Genomic DNA, 15,080 nt, shown 5'->3' with positions numbered 1-15,080 from the left:
CAGTACCCAAGCGCTGGTCCACCCACATATCAAACTATCAAAGTAACGAACGTGAATCATATGAACATGATGAAAACTAGCATGACAGAAATTCCCGTGTGTCCCCGGGAGCGTTTTTCCTCCTATAAGACTTTGTCTAGGCTTGTCCCTTGCTACAAAAGGGATTGGGCCACTTTGCTGCACCGTTGCTACTTTTGTTACTTGTTGCTTGCTACGAATCATCTCACCACACAATCACTTGTTACCGACAATTTCAGTGCCTGTAGATTTTACCTTGCTGAAAACCACTTGTCAGATCCTTCTGCTCCTCGTTGGGTTCGACACTCTTACTTATCAAAAGGACTACGATTGACCCCCTATACTTGTGGGTCATCACTATGACTCTGATAGCGAAGCTGAATTAGACGATGATTTGAAACCTACCTATTCTAAACTTGTCAAAATTGCTACTAAGCAACAGAATGCTATGGAGAAAATGCAACTAACTCTAGAGAAAAGCGATGACCCGTTGTGCAGCGAGATGAGTCTGAATGAAGATATGGCAAAAGATATGCGCGATCTTCGTTTAAGGTTTGAGGATCTCCAAAATTTACATGACTCTCTCTCAACTGATCATGGGAATCTTTTTGTTGAATATCTTCAAATAAAACTTGATCTTGAGAAGTTGAAAGAGGCTTGTGAATATCTTCGGAAGGAAAATGACCCACTCCTTGCTGAAGATATCAGTACTACTCAGGATGAATTTTATGCTCTATGCTTAAAATGCCTTGATCGTGAAGCTAATGATTCCACTGTTGAATGTTTAAATGCTTCTGAAAATGTAATATCTTCAACTGTATGTGTGGTATCTAACCTCCCCTCCGAGGAAACCACTGCTATCACTGATGATAATGACAGGTTGGAGACATTATTTGAGATAGGTATGTACAAAAGTCTGAAGGGACATCACATCTTGTGTGATGTCCTCAAGAAGACTATCCTGAACAAAAACCCTAGGAAAGAAGGTGTTGCTTTCAAAAGAAACATCAATGATGATGGATATTACTGGAAGCCTGAACAGAACCCCAAAACCACATGGGTTGCTGCAAAGGGCCCCTTAATTGATCCATCCACATTATCTGGCTTTAATTGTGCTAATCCTATCATCTTGTTGAATCCTTTGATTCCAACTATAAATTGTTCAAACACCAAAATGGTGAAGTATTTGCTAGGTTCATTGGCAATAACTGCAGGAATGGTTCACCCATGAAGAGGATCTGGGTTCCCAAATGTCTTCTTGAGAAGCTTCCTGGGAATGTCATGACGACATCTTTCAAGAAGAATACATTGCCTAGATCAATGTCTTCAAGAATACACAAGTCTTCATATGATCGCACTAACAACTATATTTTGTAGGGAAGGACACAAAGGACTCATAAATATAAGCACTATGGCATGAACCGTTATGTTCACCCATGTGAGAACTTTTCTGCATGTTCATTTGAGTATTCAAACCCTCCTATGAAACATGCTATTAGGGCAACATTGCATAAATTATATGATGTCGATTTACATCTTATTGCTTCTAAGACACCCCTCAGGATGTGGGTGGTTAAGAAGAACTAATATCTTCATGCAGCAGTGGGTCTCTATAGAGGATGAAGCCTAACTCGAATACTACCTCTAGAGACCCGGAAAATTCTTATGTGGACGCAAGAAAACTAATGAAAATGGTGTTACCATTTATCTCGTCCAGTGTTACTGTTACTATCACTACAATAGCTTCATCAATGCATGATGCTGCTGCATGCCTTGGCGAACAAGACTAATTCTCAATGCAAGAAGACAAATCTAGTCCAACCTAATGGATCATGGATAGTGTATGTACTAGTCACATGACTCGTGATCAAAGCCTATTGATGGAATCAACTCTTCGACCTCCAACCAAAGATCACATCGTCTTTGCTGGCAAAAGCAGTAGCAAGGCGGAGGGACTAGGTAGAGTTGCTATCTCAAGGGATAGGCACATGGGAAATGTGATGCTTGTCAAATCCCTTGGATACAACTTAATGTCTGTCGCAATGCTTTGTGATCTTGACATGCTTATCATCTTTAGCAAATTCTGATGCATTGTACTAACGGCCTGTGACAAAACCAAAGTATTTGAAGGTTTTTAAAGAGGTGATCTATACATGGCAGATTTCTCTATAGGACCACAAGTCACCACATGTCTTCTAGCAAAGGCTTTAGAATGCTTGCTATGGCATCGAAGTCTAGGACATGCTGGTATGAGGAACTTGCATACACTCGCCAAGAAGAATCACATAATTAGCGTTGAGGGTGTCAAGTTCAAGAAGGACCACCTGTGTGGTGCGTGCAAAGCCGGGAAGATGAGGGCCAAACATCCCTCGAAGACTATCATGACAACATCCAGTCCCTTCGAGCTGCTCCACATGGACTTATTCGGCCCTACTCACTACTCCAATTTCTCTACCAGTGCAAATCTATATGGCTTAGTAATTGTTGATGATTACTCAAGATATACCTGCATGCACATCTTACTTTATAAGAGTGAAGTGCAGGATGTCTTCAGGCGCTTTGCAAACAGATGCATGACCACTACAACATAAAATCAAGCATATCAAGAATGAGAACGTCACTGAATTCAAGAACACGGGTCTAGATACCTTTCTTGACTCCCTCGGTATCACTCTCTAGTTCTCTTCTCCATACACACGCTAACAAAACAACGTTGTGGAGAGCAAGAACATGACACTTATTGAGATGGCTCAAACTATGCTTGATGAATACAAGACGCCAAGAAAATTTTGGCCTGAAACCATTGCCACTGCATGCCACATCATGAAGAGGGTATATCTTCATAATATCCTCAAGGAAACCTCATACGAGCTACTTGCTGTCAAGAACCCCAATGTAAGTTATTTCAAAGTCTTCGGTGCAAAATGTTGGATTAGAGATCCACACCACACGTCAAAATTTGCACTAAAAGCACATGAGGGTTTCATGGTTGGTTATTGAACGGATTCACACACCTATAGAGTTTTCAACATTTTCCATAATAAAAAAATTGAAACTGTAGATGTGCGGTTCGATGAAACTAATGGCTCGCAAAGAGAGCACATGTGTCATGTGCTAGATGAACGTCCTTCTGATGAAGCTATTAGGCTGATGGGTACTGGTGAAATCATACCTGAGGAACCACTTGTCGAGGAAGTCATCATTCCTCCACCAACCCATCATGAAGACAATGATGCTCGTGAAGACAATGCTACTGACGAAGAATTCTCCGCAGCAGAACCAAAGTCTTTGACTTGCTCATCCTCGTGTGGCAAATGAAGTTCAAATCAAAAGGATGCTCGAGAACATTAATGCACCAGGTCCTCTCACACGCTCAAGAGCTAACCAATTGGCTAACGTTTGTGGGCCCTTTGCTTTTGTGTCTACCTGAGATCCCACCAAAGTAGATGAAGCCTTCATGGAACCACAATGGATTCAAGCCATGCAAGAAGAGCTTCATCAACTCAAGCTCAACAACGTATGGGAGCTAGTCAAGCGTCCCAGTCCATGCAAGCACAATGGCATCGACACAAAGTGGATCTACCTCAACAAGCAAGATGAATATGGCCAAGTGGTTAGAAACAAGGCTCGACTTGTCGCTCAAGACTACACACAGGTTGAGGGTATTTATTTCGATGAAACCTTTATACGTGTTGCTAGACTTGAAGACATACGCATATTTCTTGCTTATGCTAACCATCATGATATAAGGTTATACCAAATGTATGTCAAAAGTGCATTCCTCAATGGTAAGATTGAGGAAGAAATATATGTTGCTCAATCACCAGGGTTTGAAGATCCAAAAGACCTCGACATGGTCTAGAAGCTCAACAAGACATCATACGACCTCAAACAAGCACCAAGGGCCTGGTATGACACACTCAAGGAATTTCTCAAGGAGAAAGGCTTCAAACCTGGCTCACTCGATCCTACTCTTTTCACTAAATCATATGATGGTGAATTGTTTGTATGTCAAATCTATGTTGATGACATTATCTTCAACAAGGCATTGTATGGCCTCAAACAAGCACTAAGGGCGTGGTATGACACACTCAAGGAATTTCTCAAGGAGAAAGGTTTCAAACCTGGTTCACTCGATCCTACTCTTTTCACTAAATCATATGATGGTGAACTATTTGTATGTGTGCTATATGAATCTAGGCCAAATATAATGCTTAGCGTTTGCATGTGTGCACAGTCCCAAGCGGCACCAAAGGAGTCACATCACCTTTACACAGCCCACTTGTTGGGGAACATCGCATGGGGAAACAAAAATTTTCCTACGCGCACGAAGACCTATCATGGTGATGTCCATCTACGAGAGGGGATGAGTGATCTACGTACCCTTGTAGATCGTACAGCAGAAGCGATTAGAGATCGCGGTTGATGTAGTGGAACGTCCTCACGTCCCTCGATCCGCCCCGCGAACAATCCCGCGATCAGTCCCACGATCTAGTACCGAACGGACGGCACCTCCGCGTTCAGCACACGTACAGCTCGACGATGATCTCGGCCTTCTTGATCCAGCAAGAGAGACGGAGAGGTAGAAGAGTTCTCCGGCAGCGTGACGGCGCTCCGGAGGTTGGTGATGATCTTGTCTCAGCAGGGCTCCGCCCGAGCTCCGCAGAAACACGATCTAGAGGAAAAACTATGGAGGTATGTGGTCGGGCAGCCGTGAGAAAGTCGTCTCAAATCTGCCCTAAAAGCCCCATATATATAGGAGGAGGGAGGGGGAACTTGCCTTGGGGTCCAAGGGAACCCCAAGGGGTCGGCCGAGCCAGGGGGGAGGACTCTCCCCCCCCCCCCAAACCGAGTCCTACTTGGTTTGGTGGGAGGGAGTCCTTCCCCCTTCCCACTTCTTCCTCTCTTTTTTTCTTTCTTTGATTTTTCTTCCTTGGCGCATAGGATTTGGTGGGCTGTCCCACCAGCCCACTAAGGGCTGGTGTGACCCCCACAAATACCTATGGGCATCCCCGGAGTGGGTTGCCCCCTCCGGTGAACTCCCGGAACCCATTCGTCATTCCCGGTACATTCCCGGCAACTCCGAAAACCTTCCGGTAATCAAATGAGGTCATCCTATATATCAATCTTCGTTTCTGGACCATTTCGGAAACCCTCGTGACGTCCGTGATCTCATCCGGGACTCCGAACAACATTCGGTAACCAACCATATAACTCAAATACGCATAAAACAACGTCGAACCTTAAGTGTGCAGACCCTGCGGGTTCGAGAACTATGTAGACATGACCCGAGAGACTCCTCGGTCAATATCCAATAGCGGGACCTGGATGCCCATATTGGATCCTACATATTCTACGAAGATCTTATCGTTTGAACCTCAGTGCCAAGGATTCGTATAATCCCGTATGTCATTCCCTTTGTCCTTCGGTATGTTACTTGCCCGAGATTCGATCGTCAGTATCCGCATACCTATTTCAATCTCGTTTACCGGCAAGTCTCTTTACTCGTTCCGTAATACAAGATCCCGCAACTTACACTAAGTTACATTGCTTGCAAGGCTTATGTGTGATGTTGTATTACCGAGTGGGCCCCGAGATACCTCTCCGTCACACGGAGTGACAAATCCCAGTCTTGATCCATACTAACTCAACTAACACCTTCGGAGATACCTGTAGAGCATCTTTATAGTCACCCAGTTACGTTGCGACGTTTGATACACACAAAGCATTCCTCCGGTGTCAGTGAGTTATATGATCTCATGGTCATAGGAATAAATACTTGACACGCAGAAAACAGTAGCAACAAAATGACACGATCAACATGCTACGTCTATTAGTTTGGGTCTAGTCCATCATGTGATTCTCCCAATGACGTGATCCAGTTATCAAGCAACAACACCTTGTTCATAATCAGAAGACACTGACTATCATCGATCAACTGGCTAGCCAACTAGAGGCATGCTAGGGACGGTGTTTTGTCTATGTATCCACACATGTAAATGAGTCTTCATTCAATACAATTATAGCATGGATAATAAACTATTATCTTGATACAGGAATTATAATAATAACTATACATTTATTATTGCCTCTAGGGCATAATTCCAACAGTCTCCCACTTGCACTAGAGTCAATAATCTAGCCCTCACATCACCATGTGAATTACATTGTAATAAATCTAACACCCATACAGTTCTGGTGTCGATCATGTTTTGGCCGTGGAAGAGGCTTAGTCAGCGGGTCTGCTACATTCAGATCCATGTGCACTTTGCATATATTTACGTCCTCCTCCTCGACGTAGTCGCGGATGAGGTTGAAGCGTCGTTTGATGTGTCTGGTCTTCTTGTGAAACCTTGGTTCCTTTGCTAAGGCAATGGCACCAGTGTTGTCACAGAACAAGGTTATTGGATCCAGTGCACTTGGCACCACTCCAAGATCCGTCATGAACTGCTTCATCCAGACACCCTCCTTAGCCGCCTCCGAGGCAGCCATGTATTCCGCTTCACATGTAGAATCTGCTACGACGCTTTGCTTGGAACTGCACCAGCTTACTGCACCCCCATTAAGAATAAATACGTATCCGGTTTGCGACTTAGAGTCGTCCGGATCTGTGTCAAAGCTTGCATCGACGTAACCTTTTACGGCGAGCTCTTCGTCACCTCCATACACGAGAAACATCTCCTTAGTCCTTTTCAGGTACTTTAGGATATTCTTGACCGCTGTCCAGTGATCCACTCCTGGATTACTCTGGAACCTGCCTGCCATACTTATGGCCAGGCTAACATCCGGTCTAGTGCACAGCATCGCATACATGATAGAGCCTATGGCTGAAGCATAGGGGACGGAGCGCATATGCTCTCTATCTTCATCAGTTGCTGGGCACTGAGTCTTACTCAATCTCGTACCTTGTAACACTGGCAAGAACCCTTTCTTGGACTGTTCCATTTTGAACCTCTTCAAAACTTTATCAAGGTATGTGCTTTGTGAAAGTCCTATCAGGCGTTTTGATCTATCCCTATAGATCTTAATGCCTAGAATGTAAGCAGCTTCTCCTAGGTCCTTCATAGAGAAACTTTTATTCAAGTAACCTTTTATGCTCTCCAAAAGCTCTACGTTGTTTCCAATCAGTAATATGTCATCCACATATAATATTAGAAACGCCACAGAGCTCCCACTCACTTTCTTGTGAATACAAGATTCTCCAACCACTTGTATAAACCCAAATGCTTTGATCACCTCATCAAAGCGTTTGTTCCAACTCCGAGATGCTTGCACCAGTCCATAAATGGATCACTGGAGCTTGCACACCTTGTCAGCATTTTTAGGATCGACAAAACCTTCGGGTTGCATCATATACAACTCTTCCTTAAGAAAACCGTTAAGGAACGCCGTTTTGACATCCATCTGCCAAATTTCATAATCGAAAAATGCAGCTATTGCTAACATGATTCTGACGGACTTAAGCATCGCTACAGGAGAGAAAGTCTCATCGTAGTCAATTCCTGGAACTTGTGAAAAACCCTTTGCCACAAGTCGAGCTTTATAAACGGTCACATTACCGTCAGCGTCCGTCTTCTTCTTAAAGATCCATTTGTTCTGAATAGCCTTGCGGCCCTCAGGTAGTATCTCCAAAGTCCATACTTTGTTCTCATACATGGATCCTATCTCGGATTTCATGGCTTCTAGCCATTTGTTGGAATCTGGGCCCACCATTGCTTCTTCATAATTTGCAGGTTCATTGTTGTCTAACAACATGATTGTCAAGACGGGATTACCGTACCACTCTGGAGCAGCGCGTGATCTCGTCGACCTGCGTGGTTCAACAGAAACTTGAACTGGAGTTTCATGATCATCATCATTAACTTCCTCCTCAACCGGCGTCGCAATCACAGGGGTTCCCCCTTGCCCTGCGCCACCATCCAGAGGGATGAGAGGTTCGACAACCTCGTCAAGTTCTATCTTCCTCCCACTCAATTCTCTCGAGAGAAACTCCTTCTCGAGAAAAGTTCCGTTCTTAGCAACAAACACTTTGCCCTCGGATTTGAGATAGAAGGTGTACCCAACTGTCTCTTTTGGGTAACCTATGAAGACGCACTTTTCCGCTTTGGGTTCCAGCTTTTCAGGCTGAAGCTTTTTGACATAAGCATCACATCCCCAAACGTTAAGAAACGACAACTTTGGCCTTTTGCCATACCACAGTTCGTATGGTGTCGTCTCAACGGATTTCGATGGTGCCCTATTTAAAGTGAATGCAGCTGTTTCTAATGCATGACCCCAAAAAGATAACGGCAAATCAGTAAGAGACATCATAGATCGCACCATTTCTAACAAAGTACGATTACGACGTTCGGACACACCATTACACTGTGGTGTTCCAGGCGGTGTTAACTGCGAAACAATTCCACATTGTCTTAAGTGAGTACCAAACTCGAAACTCAGATATTCACCCCCACGATCAGACCATAGGAACTTGATCTTCTTGTTACGATGATTTTCTACTTCACTCTGAAATTGTTTGAACTTTTCAAATGTTTCAGACTTGTGTTTCATCAAGTAGACATAACCATATCTACTTAAATCGTCAGTGAAGGTGAGAAAGTAACGATATCCGCCGCGTGCCTCCACGCTCATTGGACCACACACATCGGTATGTATGATTTCCAACAAGTCACTTGCACGCTCCATTGTTCCGGAGAACGGAGTCTTAGTCATCTTGCCCATGAGGCATGGTTCGCACGTGTCAAGTGAATCAAAGTCAAGTGACTCCAAAAGTCCATCAGCATGGAGTTTCTTCATGCGCTTTACACCAATATGACCCAAGCGGCAGTGCCACAAAAATATGGCGCTATCATTGTTTACTCTAACTCTTTTGGTCTCAATGTTATGTATATGCGTATCTCTATCAAGATTCAATATGAACAATCCTCTCACATTCGGTGCATGACCATAAAAGATGTTACTCATAGAAATAGAACAACCATTATTCTCAGACTTAAAAGAGTAACCGTCTCGCAATAAACAAGATCCAGATATAATGTTCATGCTCAACGCAGGCACTAAATAACAATGATTTAAGTTCATCACTAATCCCGATGGTAGTTGAAGTGACACGGTGCCGACGGCGATTGCATCAACCTTGGAACCGTTTCTTACGCGCATCGTCACTTCGTCTTTCGCCAGCCTCCGTCTATTCCGCAGTTCCTGCTTCGAGTTGCAAATGTGAGCAACAGAACCGGTATCGAATACCCAGGCACTACTACGAGAGCTGGTTAAGTACACATCAATAACATGTATATCAAATATACCTGATTTTTCTTTGCCCGCCTTCTTATCTGCCAGATACTTGGGGCAATTGCGCTTCCAGTGACCCATACCCTTGCAATAGAAGCACTCTGTTTCAGGCTTAGGTCCAGCCTTGGGTTTCTTCGGCGGATTGGCAACAGGCTTGCCGCTCTTCTTCGAATTGCCCTTCTTGCCTTTGCCGTTTCTCTTGAAACTAGTGGTCTTGCTCACCATCAACACTTGATGTTCTTTACGGAGTTCAGACTCTGCGACTTTCAGCATCGCAAACAACTCGCCGGGAGACTTGTTCATCCCTTGCATGTTGTAGTTCAACACAAAGCCTTTATAGCTTGGCGGCAGTGATTGAAGGATTCTGTCAGTGATAGCTTCTTGCGGGAGTTCAATCCCCAGTTCAGCTAGACGGTTTGAGTACCCAGACATTTTGAGCACATGTTCACTGACAGACGAGTTTTCCTCCATCTTGCAAGCATAGAATTTATCGGAGGTCTCATACCTCTCGATCCGGGCGTTCTTCTGAAAGATGAACTTCAACTCCTGGAACATCTCAAATGCTCCATGACGCTCAAAGCGACGTTGAAGTCCCGGTTCTAAGCCATACAAGACTGCACATTGAACTATTGAGTAGTCCTCCTTACGCGCTAACCAAGCGTTCTTAACATCCTGATCAGCCGTAGCGGGTGGTTCATCTCCTAGCGCAGCATTAAGGACATAATCCTTCTTTCCAGCTTGTAAGATTAGCTTAAGATTACGAGCCCAGTCTACAAAGTTGCTTCCATCATCTTTCAACTTAGCTTTCTCTAGGAACGTATTAAAATTCAGGATGACACTTGCGTGAGCCATGATCTACAACACAAATATATTCAAAGTGGACTTAGACTATGTTCAAGATAATTAGAGTTCAACTTAATCAAATTATATGCTAAACTCCCACTCAAAAAGTACATCTCTCTAGTCATTTGAGTGGTTCATGATCCACCTACACTATCCCAAGTCCGATCATCACGTGAGTCGGGAGTAGTTTTAGTGGTAAGCATCCCTATGCTAATCATATCATCTATATGATTCATGATCGACCTTTCGGTCTCATGTGTTCCGAGGCCATGTCTGCACATGCTAGGCTCGTCAAGCTTAACCCGACTGTTCCGCGTGCGCAACTGTTTTGCACCCGTTGTATGTGAACGTTGAGTCTATCACACCCGATCATCACGTGGTGTCTCGAAACGACGAACTGTAGCAACGGTGCACAGTCGGGGAGAACACAATTTCGTCTTGAAATTTTAGTGAGAGATCACCTCATAATGCTACCGTCGTTCTAAGCAAAATAAGGTGCATAAAAGGATTAACATCACATGCAATTCATAAGTGACATGATATGGCCATCGTCACGTGCTTCTTGATCTCCATCACCAAGGCACCGGCACGATCTTCTTGTCACCGGCGCCACACCATGATCTCCATCATCATGATCTCCATCAACGTGTCGCCATCGGGGTTGTCGTGCTACTTATGCTATCACTACTAAAGCTACATCCTAGCAAAATAGTAAACGCATCTGCAAGCACATATGTTAGTATAAAGACAACCCTATGGCTCCTGCCGGTTGCCGTACCATCGACGTGCAAGTCGATATTTCTATTACAACATGATCATCTCATACATCCAATATATCACATCACATCATTGGCCATATCACATCACAATCATACCCTGCAAAAACAAGTTAGACGTCCTCTAATTTTGTTCTTGCATGTTTTACGTGGTGACCAAGGGTATCTAGTAGGATCGCATCTTACTTACGCAAACACCACAACGGAGATATATGAGTTGCTATTTAACATCATCCAAGGACCTCCTCGGTCAAATCCGATTCAACTAAAGTTGGAGAAACCATCACTTGCCAGTCATCTTTGAGCAAAGGGGGTTACTCGTAACGATGAAACCAGTCTCTCGTAAGCGTATGAGTAATGTCGGTCCAAGCCGCTTCAATCCAACAATACCGCGGAATCAAGAAAAGACTAAGGAGGGCAGCAAAACGCACATCACCGCCCACAAAACCTTTTGTGTTCTACTCGAGAAGACATCTACGCATGAACCTAGCTCATGATGCCACTGTTGGGGAACGTCGCATGGGGAAACAAAAATTTTCCTACGCGCACGAAGACCTATCATGGTGATGTCCATCTATGAGAGGGGATGAGTGATCTACGTACCCTTGTAGATCGTACAGCAGAAGCGATTAGAGATCGCGGTTGATGTAGTGGAACGTCCTCACGTCCCTCGATCCGCCCCGCGAACAATCCCGCGATCAGTCCCACGATCTAGTACCGAACGGACGGCACCTCCGCGTTCAGCACACGTACAGCTCGACGATGATCTCGGCCTTCTTGATCCAGCAAGAGAGACGGAGAGTTAGAAGAGTTCTCCGGCAGCGTGACGGCGCTCCGGAGGTTGGTGATGATCTTGTCTCAGCAGGGCTCCGCCCGAGCTCCGCAGAAACACGATCTAGAGGAAAAACTCTGGAGGTATGTGGTCGGGAAGCCGTGAGAAAGTCGTCTCAAATCTGCCCTAAAAGCCCCATATATATAGGAGGAGGGAGGGGGACCTTGCCTTGGGGTCCAAGGGAACCCCAAGGGGTCGGCCGAGCCAGGGGGGAGGACTCTCCCCCCCCCCCAAACCGAGTCCTACTTGGTTTGGTGGGAGGGAGTCCTTCCCCCTTCCCACTTCTTCCTCTTTTTTTTTCTTTCTTTGATTTTTCTTCCTTGGCGCATAGGATTTGGTGGGCTGTCCCACAACCCCACTAAGGGCTGGTGTGACCCCCACAAATACCTATGGGCTTCCCCGGAGTGGGTTGCCCCCCTCCGGTGAACTCCCGGAACCCATTCGTCATTCCCGGTACATTCCCGGCAACTCCGAAAACCTTTCGGTAATCAAATGAGGTCATCCTATATATCAATCTTCGTTTCCGGACCATTCCGGAAACCCTCGTGACGTCCGTGATCTCATCCGGGACTCCGAACAACATTCGGTAACCAACCATATAACTCAAATACGCATAAAACAACGTCGAACCTTAAGTGTGCAGACCCTGCGGGTTCGAGAACTATGTAGACATGACCCGAGAGACTCCTCGGTCAATATCCAATAGCGGGACCTGGATGCCCATATTGGATCCTACATATTCTACGAAGATCTTATCGTTTGAACCTCAGTGCCAAGGATTCGTATAATCCCGTATGTCATTCCCTTTGTCCTTCAGTATGTTACTTGCCCAAGATTCGATCGTCAGTATCCGCATACCTATTTCAATCTCGTTTACCAGCAAGTCTCTTTACTCGTTCCGTAATACAAGATCCCGCAACTTACACTAAGTTACATTGCTTGCAAGGCTTATGTGTGATGTTGTATTACCGAGTGGGCCCCGAGATACCTCTCCGTCACACGGAGTGACAAATCCCAGTCTTGATCCATACTAACTCAACTAACACCTTCGGAGATACCTGTAGAGCATCTTTATAGTCACCCAGTTACGTTGCGACGTTTGATACACACAAAGCATTCCTCCGGTGTCAGTGAGTTATATGATCTCATGGTCATAGGAATAAATACTTGACACGCAGAAAACAGTAGCAACAAAATGACACGATCAACATGCTACGTCTATTAGTTTGGGTCTAGTCCATCATGTGATTCTCCCAATGACGTGATCCAGTTATCAAGCAACAACACCTTGTTCATAATCAGAAGACACTGACTATCATCGATCAACTGGCTAGCCAACTAGAGGCATGCTAGGGACGGTGTTTTGTCTATGTATCCACACATGTAAATGAGTCTTCATTCAATACAATTATAGCATGGATAATAAACTATTATCTTGATACAGTTATTATAATAATAACTATACATTTATTATTGCCTCTAGGGCATAATTCCAACACCACTAGCCCAGCCTAGTCCCCCCCCCCATGAGCGGAGTCGTACGATCACGATCGAATGGTTCGAATCGGGTATGAACACTTGATGGAGATTGATCCTATTGCGACACAAAGAATCCACCCAAACAACCATCGAAAAGTAAGCGTGTTGCACATTTCTACCATCTCCTGGTCATTCGGCCAGTCGTTCTTCATCTGTAGCATGCTCTCACTTTCCTCATGGCATTCCCCTATTGAACAGATAAAACGTCATCTTGAGTTATATGCAACCATACGTGCACTACCAAGCAATCTTTTCCAAGGAGAAGCTGCAAAAGTGAGGAATTTTTGTATTTTTTTAATGAATCATTCAGTATATATGCCATGAATATGAACTACTAACTGCTACAACACATTTTTTTGCGCATGAGGTTAGACTTTCCTGTTTCAATATGGATGTCCTAAACAAGATTGTTTATTGTCATGACAAGTGGGGCCAGCCTACTAGTTCCAGATTTCAATGTTGTTTCCTGTTTGTAGATGTCGAGCTTCATGTTTTGAATAATTATGTCAATGAAAGAGTCGATTCCATGATTAATGTTGGCCTGCTTGACGAAGTGCGCAATATATACAATCCAGGTGTTGTTTATACCCAAGGTCTGTGGCAGGCCACTGGGGTTTGTGAATTTGATGAGTTTTTCATATCATATTTTACAAAGAAAGAACCTAATAATGAGATGAAATCTAGTATGCTTGATCTCCATGATGATAAGCTGAAAAGCTTGTTGGATGAAGTTGTCTCCCAGCTAAAAGCAAACACACGAAGACTTGTTCGACGCCAAGTAAACACTCTACTTCCTCTGTATATTTATTCTTACATTTTTTAGACGGTCTGAAAAAATAATTAGTACTATACCGCAAATCTTTATCGCACAAACGAAGGCTACACCGTCTGAATAAAGACTTCGGGTGGAATTTGCATCACATCGATGCAACATAAGCATTCTAATGTAAATCCAGTTGTATGCATTAGCCCATAGTGTTGAATTGGCCTGCTTTGATGTGTTCTTTTCCTTCACATGTAATGTATATTTTTCAGTGACTCGTGGCACGTCAAGGTTATAAAACCTTGCGTAGATACTGTCAGGAGATTCTTGTCTAATGATACAAGTTTGGCAACAAAAGATTGTTCAAATGATGGTGGAGAGACTAGGTTGGCCTCAAGAGAGTTATGGACTCAATATGTTTGTGAGGTGATGTTTTTGTTTTATGTTCTTACGAGGTGGTTGTAGTTATGCTTTGGTTGTCTTATGATGATTGCTTGAAGTATCTGATGCTTGCCTTTTTTTCATTTCCCTCGATGTATTAGTTAATAAGAACATGGATCTGACAAACTTCTGCCCTTTCTGAATCATGTGTTATAGGCATCCGACAACCGGGTCCTTCAAGGGGCACACGAGTGGGAACAACACAAGCAAGGGCAATGCCACCGGAACAGAACACAGCGCTTGAAGCGGAAGAGTAAGATCAAGAGTACATCGTGTGAAGGAGAAGTATAATTGTATGGACATCAATTGTAGTTTCGGTGTAGATGGAACACCATTTAGATTGATTTTGAGTCTTATGAAGGAGATTGTGGAAGGGGATTTATAAGGGCACGGATCCAAACATTGGTTCTGATCTTTAAAGGTGTGTTTGCATGCTGCCTGAATTCATATTCTCGCAAACACAAGTTCGTCTTAATTTGTGCCCATTATGAACATGTCGTCTAATTGTTCATGGAGCTCGTGAATATCGACAAGGTGAATTTAAAAGCAACCAGCAGTGGTTCGAAAACTAAATCAA

At 44.1% G+C, this 15,080-nt stretch overlaps 1 pseudogene; it reads left to right on the top strand.

Annotated features, from left to right (window-relative positions):
* Nucleotides 1-13,314: 13,314 nt before the first annotated feature.
* On the top strand, nucleotides 13,315-14,794 carry LOC123427350 (annotated as a pseudogene).
* The last annotated feature ends 286 nt before the right edge of the window (nucleotides 14,795-15,080 follow it).

This window comes from Hordeum vulgare, chromosome 2H, assembly GCF_904849725.1.
Source record: "Hordeum vulgare subsp. vulgare chromosome 2H, MorexV3_pseudomolecules_assembly, whole genome shotgun sequence".
Taxonomy (NCBI): Eukaryota; Viridiplantae; Streptophyta; class Magnoliopsida; order Poales; family Poaceae; genus Hordeum; species Hordeum vulgare.
This window is presented reverse-complemented; position numbering and strand designations above follow the sequence as displayed.